Source organism: Barbatula barbatula, assembly GCF_947034865.1.
Source record: "Barbatula barbatula genome assembly, chromosome: 5".
NCBI lineage: Eukaryota > Metazoa > Chordata > Actinopteri > Cypriniformes > Nemacheilidae > Barbatula > Barbatula barbatula.
Window position 1 is genome coordinate 17,895,775 of NC_136769.1, and position 6,827 is coordinate 17,902,601.

Consider the following 6,827-nt stretch of genomic DNA (forward strand, 5'->3'; position numbering starts at 1 on the left):
GCAGGAAATGTGTCGATCAGTTTCAAGTCGCGCAATTCTTGTTTAAAGAGAATGTTGCGCGTAAACGGGATGCGCACGCCAAGAACGCGACCCAGCGTATACCATGTCAATGATTTTGTCATGTTGGTGATTTTGTTTGATACGTTTACATATGCGAAGAGCTCTTACAACGAATAAGAAATGAACCCTTTTCTTCCTGCAAAAGCCGAATTAAGATTCATCTTGCCAGCCAAACAAAATTAGTTCTAAAAATGCTAAAAATCTAACTGTTCTCGCTGAGGTTTGTTCCAAATGTTTCAATTTGATTTAATTTAAAAAAACATTAGCTTTGCTAAACTACATAACTAAATAAAATAGTTAATAGGCTTTCAAAGTAAAAAAGGCTGTGTTTGCCAAATACATCATTAAAATTCAAACCCTAGACAGACTTATGCATCTCTAGAGAGTTAATATAAAGCAATTACATTGTGTTTATTTCTCATCTAATCCCTTTTTTCTACAGTCTTTATTTACAGAATTATATAATCACTGAGAGACAGTTTGTCCTGTTGGGCATTTGGCACAGCAAACAAGACCTCCGCTTAGAATAAGGTAATTATATACCGATGTAGATGAATGAGCAATCTACATTGTTTGTCTTTGGGAGGACAAAAAGACCTGCCTAAGGTGACAGAAATTGTAAGCTATAATGGGAAAAAAGATTGCATGAGTGAAACGAAATAAAACACGGATTATGGCTCTTGTTTCAAAATATAACATAAAATCAATACAAAAGAAATCTCATGAAAACAACAGAATTAGGGACAGAATGAAGGTTATCAGAATGCATGAGTCAATGAGACCATCTGTACTTGCAAACTAACGGATCGCTTGTTCTTGTTATTGCCATGGTAACCAGGTGCATAATGGCCTAATTTCACTTTCCGGGCCCTATTGACTTAGTAGAGTGATATTCAAAACATACACAGAGCAGGAAGAGTGGGATATTTCCATTTTGTTCTCTATGATGCCTACAATGGAATAAAGAACAAGCGAAGCTGAATGACGGTTTGCGCAAAATATATACCCCATTGTTAAAGGTCAATACAAAGCGATTTCTTTCTGCTGTGCATCACGGCAGGTTCTCTCTATATGAAGATCGTATACAAACATCTTTCAAATACCTACAGACGTATAGATTTCAACCTCTGTTTGATTTTCATGTTCTCACAATGAAACAAAATCAAACTTTTCAGTACTGTAGAACCATGCATAATAGCAAAATATTGTAATTAACAATAGCATACCTGGCGTGTGACAAATTGCCCCGATGAAAATCTGGTTTCAACCTGACATTTTTCAAAAATAACCTTTCCCCAAGAGCACAGTTCAGCCTTGTGGTTCAAATCTACCTCTATTATACTGCTGACCCTTTCCTGAGTGTATGACTTTATTTCACTTTACATGTGTGTGTGAAACCAACATGCAAGAACCAGAGAAAACACACATTTGTGTGGACAGTTGTCTTAAACCAATAATTTCCATTCAGAAAGCTACATGCATCTTTAGCTATATTTTTTATAATTTAAGCCTCTTGTTATCAACATCCCAATAAGCGGTCTTGATCATGCATGAACCCACTCAAAGTTTGCCATATATCCTTTATTTTTGGAGCTGGTGCTAATCTAGAATCTTAACAGTGTTTTTGAAAGCCCCATCTGCCACCTGAGAAATCTCGCTCATTTGAGTTTGATGTTAGTCCGAGCCACAGAAAGCTTCTTTATTCGCAATTGCCTGTCAAGGGAATCGTGGCTCCTTCTCTTTGTATCTTTTAAAGATTACTGTAAATAATTCAGTGGTTTCTCTGGGATTTTCTTGTTAAGTTTGTTTAGAAAGACAAAATTCTGCAGAACCATGTCGGAGAGCACAGCTGGCAGCTCCAGATCCGACCGTCACATTGAAAGGAGCGTCAATTCAGGAAGAATAGCAACTGTGAAGCAATGAAGCATCGCGCTCAATTGAACGTGTCAATATTCGCTTGGCTTCTTGGCCAGACTATTTTGGACGCGGCTGTAAATCTGGAATAAATAGACTTGGTAGGATTTATGGATTCTGGCTGCTGTGCGGTCCGGTGAAAAGGTCACCTGACAGATAAAACCAAATCTTGAACAAGTTTCGAAAATACTGCACAGAAATTATAGCCGGCAATTTAGAGATTTCATACGTCATTTCAGAGTACCGTTTAACAGCCGTTTGATGCCTATTTGTAAGGTTTGTATTAAAACATATGTCCCTTGACAGGACATGGAAAGATAGAAAAACGTTGTGGACTTGAGGTGGTTTAAGAGTTTTGTTATCGTAAAATGTCCTATTTAATTCATATTAATTATCAAAATAAAGTCATTTTCCAAACATGTGTAAATTATATTATATATCTGTTTGGTTACTAACATTCTTGCAAATATCTTTCTTTGCGTTTAGCCGAACAAAGAAATGTTTATAGGTTTAAAATTAAAAGAGGGTAAGTAAATGATGACAGAATCTATCCCTTTAATTAAAGTCCATATTGAAGCTTTTTTCTGCTGGACAAATAAGAGATTTGTTGTTCAACTTCAGAATAATGATGATGAAATACTTCCATTATATAAAACTACTTTCATTCATACACACAACACCAATCTCACACTTTTCATCCACGATTATTGTAGACTACATTTCTTAGAGACGCTGTGGTGATAGTCTGAAGAGAGGTGAGCCCTTCACTCCCCCAACCTTCTGTCAGGACCGACTGATCTCTGTCTTGGCCATGTGGAGTGTGACGTGAGCACTTGATCACTTAATGCTGCTTGGTAGAAAATAGCAACACGTTCGCATGACGCTCCCTTGTGAGGAGCAACCAGGCAGTCAACTGAGGTTCATAACATGATTTCAAGATGTTCAACAGCATCCCACAGAGGAGTATTTTGAGTGAGAAATATGTGTGTGAAGGAACGGTTGGTATTCTGTTTACATCATCTGTGACAGCATCACAAGGGCTTAACGTCATGTGGTGGAAATCAGTCTGGTGCGTATTGTACATTTAAGTCTTCCCATGACATAATATGGCAAGACTTGTAAAAAAACACATATGATGATGAATATAATTAAATCTATCGCATGATGAAAGTTGTTTTACTTTGCATGGAGTGGGTCACATGGGCCGGCCTTGTCTAGATCACATGATCAACTGAGTACCATTCGTTAGTCTCATGTAGCCAAAACTTTTTAGACCAACATTTGCCAACATATACAAACATTGCTGTTTCACTTTCTTTTACAGTTCTGTCATTTAATAAAAAAACACTTTAAATTGGCTAAGTATAAGATAACATGATGGAGCGCCCAAAAACAGAAATGTTTTGAAATCACCAACGCATTTATAGCCTAGGGTGAAGCGAATCCTCGAATGGCTTATAGTTTTTGCACGAGGAAAAATTCAAGCCGTTCACATTTAAGAAACATTTATTATTTAAAGGGAATTCAGCTTATACTGTACTTTTATATTGATTTCAATTCTATAAGGGTTTGCACTTGACAACGCACAAAGCCCGATTTCAATTGCATGAGCTCATGAAAGAATGGATTTTTTCGGTTGTTTATAATACATAGCTGTACTGAGCGGCCGTGCACTGCGCAAAGTGACATTGAAGAGGATTGTGTGACAGAGGAGAAAACAAATCTGAAAATTGCATTTGTTTCTCAATTCCCAGGCTTGCTTTAGCAGCTGGCTTTTCAAGATAAAACAAACCGTATTTGAACATTTCAAAAAGATTGTAATGCCCCTCTAGTAAACACACCAAAGATTTTTGCCGTGCCAAAGCGCTTAGCTCTCATGAAAGATTTCCTTCAGTTTTATAAATATTGTGATCCCCTAGTACAGCTCATAGCAAGCAGCGGTCTCACATACAGTACACCCAAAATGTATTTAGACACTAGCAAAACTCAAAAAATACTTCTCATACTTTCCTAAATGTGTAAACATTCTTACAACACAAAACAGACTGCGTACATTTCACTCTGACTGAGTACCATCCGTGTATCCTCAATAAGGCAAAGCTATTTGTGTAATTCTGTTGAGTTTATAAATGCATATGCAGCATATCAACTAAAAGGTATAGTTCACCTCCAAAATGAAAATGCTTTCATTACTTACTCACCCTTTCAAACCCGTATGGCTTTCTGTCTTCTGCAGAACATGAAAGAACATATATTGAAGATTGTTGGTAACAGAAAACTGTTGAATTGCATTGTCTCCATACAATAGTAGTAAAAGGGTTTTTGGTTACCAACATTTTTCAAAATACCTTCTTTTGTTTTGCAGAAGAAAGAAGGTTTAAAATGACAACAGGGTGAGTAAATGATGACATCATTTTTATTTTGAAGATGAACTATTCCTTAAAAACTTTTAAGTGCCAACATGTGTTATAAAAGTGTTAGTTTCGCTCTTCTTCACTTATACTGTGTGTTGTTATTTACACATTAAGGTTTCTGTTCAAAGAATGGAGTCTGAAGTCATAGTAAATGTGATTTGCTGCTAAGTGATGTGGGTTTCTCATTGTTTTGAGCTCATGAGTCTACTGCTTGCTATATTGATGTCAGAATTAGGATCTCTGGAGAGAAAAGTTGACAAAACGTTTCCGTGTTCAATGAGACTCAAGCTGAAAAGGCAATTTTCTTCAAGATGAGAGCCTCTGTCTATGTAATATACTTGCTGAAATACATTTATTGTGTATATAAGAAGATTAGAGGAGTCTCCCCCACAGAAAAGAAGCTAGTCCAACTCAAAGCATGTCGTTGGATCAATAGTTTCGTTTTCCTACTGTAATATTTATCACCATAGACATACTGTAAATACAGTAGACGCAGCTTTACGTGCTTTGTCCTGTTGCTGTGATGAGTCTGTACCATATTTGCTGGGAAAAACTATGATATAAAAACATAGAAGTAAATGGGGGAGCTTTATGTGTAAGAAGCAAAATAACATTTGCATTTCTTAAAAGAATTCAATCTATGTAGTAGAATTTTTTTTCCAGTTACTATCTTCCCAGTTGGGCAGTAATTCATAGTCATAAGAAATTGTGAAAACTCACTCTTGTCAAGCATTTATTTCCCTTAATTTTTGCAGTTATTACTTGTGGAGACGTCTCTAAAGTATAATTTAATGTACATGAACTAGACGACTAGAAGCGTTTACATCAAACGTGATGAGATGAACATGTAGAAAAGGCTTCTTTCCATGTTATTTAGAGTTTTTGCTTGATGGTGACAATCTATAATGGATTCTACATTAATAACAGTTGTTGTTTTTTAATGTTGCATGCCGTGTTGCATCTGGTCTAGACTCAGTGTAAGATGTCTAAGTGCCAAGATTCTAAGTAAGTGGAGACAGAATGTTTTTGTACTTGTAGATCATAGTCCATTGATCAACCAAATATAAAAAAATCAATTTCACATAAACAAAATTACATGTTTAAGTTTTGAGTTTTGCTTATGAGCTCCACTAGGGGATCACAATACATATAAAATTGAAAGCTAGCTAAGCACTTTGAAAGCGCAATATTGTTTTATTTTCTTGGTGGGGATGTGTTTATCCAGAAACTTGTGTGTTTGTTGCATGTGTGTTGATTTGCCCGTTCAATATGGCGCACTTATTGATGTAAGATTCAGTGGTTGATGTGGCATCTATGCTTGGCACGACACATTTCTTATTGATCCAGTTTTTGAATTGGACAACACAATAGGAGATATTCAATATACTGAACTTTAATTAAGCCAAATGAAGCTATTTCTATTCTGCACATCACTTGAAAGCTTCGAGCTGGAAAGGTCTGAAATATTTTACAGTCTGGGCTTTGTGAATACACATTCCCATGAAACTCATGTCTTACGTGTATTGTCTGAAATTCATTTAGATAACATCTCTCCTCTGATAAATTGCACCTGAGCCATAGTTTAAATTCTTCCTTTGGTTTGCCATGACAACATTATTTCACTCAAAGCTTTTTATTTGATATGTTACGTGTGATGCAATGTTCCTAAATTATACATAATATGTGAATGAGTTTATCCCAGTCAGAGTAGCTTAATGTGATGTCATGAACATAAATATAAACCCCATATTTCATCTCCTTACTGTTATGTAAAACAATGACACAAAATTGGTTTTGCATTATAGCGTGTCATAGAGGAACAGGCGTAAATCCTAACACTCAGTAATGTTTTATTAATGCTTCTGATTAACATGGTTTCTGAGTGACAGCACTATAATACTCGCTGGCTACATTTCAGCAATAATGAGTAAACTGTCAGAGATATACTGTGAGTGTCAAGGCTTCAATTTGTTTTGTCCGACATTTCCATGCCGGTGTTCTCTCTCTATCTCTCGTTTTCTATCCTTTCCTCGTCTGTCTTTCAGTTCCTATTACATCTGTCTTCCGCAAATCTCCTTCCCAGTAGAAAAAAGCACAAAACAAGTTGTCCGATTTTCTTTCTCCGTTTCTTGGGTGTAGTCGTAGCATTTGAAAAGTCTTTATTGTGTTTCATCTGGCATGCTGCTGGTGCTCCTCTGCTCCAGCGAACTGTGATTGAGCAGCCAAACATCAGCATCAGAACTGGCCTTTTCGCCTCTGCCACTTCACCGGTAATTGAAAAAGGAAATGAATGAGATACCTGCTCTGCATGGGTCCATTGCTTCACCCAAGGGCTCGTGCTGATGTGAATTTTGACCTTTTTTTAATAAACAAGAGAAAGAATAGAAGGATGGAACATTTTTGTGTGTGATAAACAATCTACAGTATCATCACATTTTA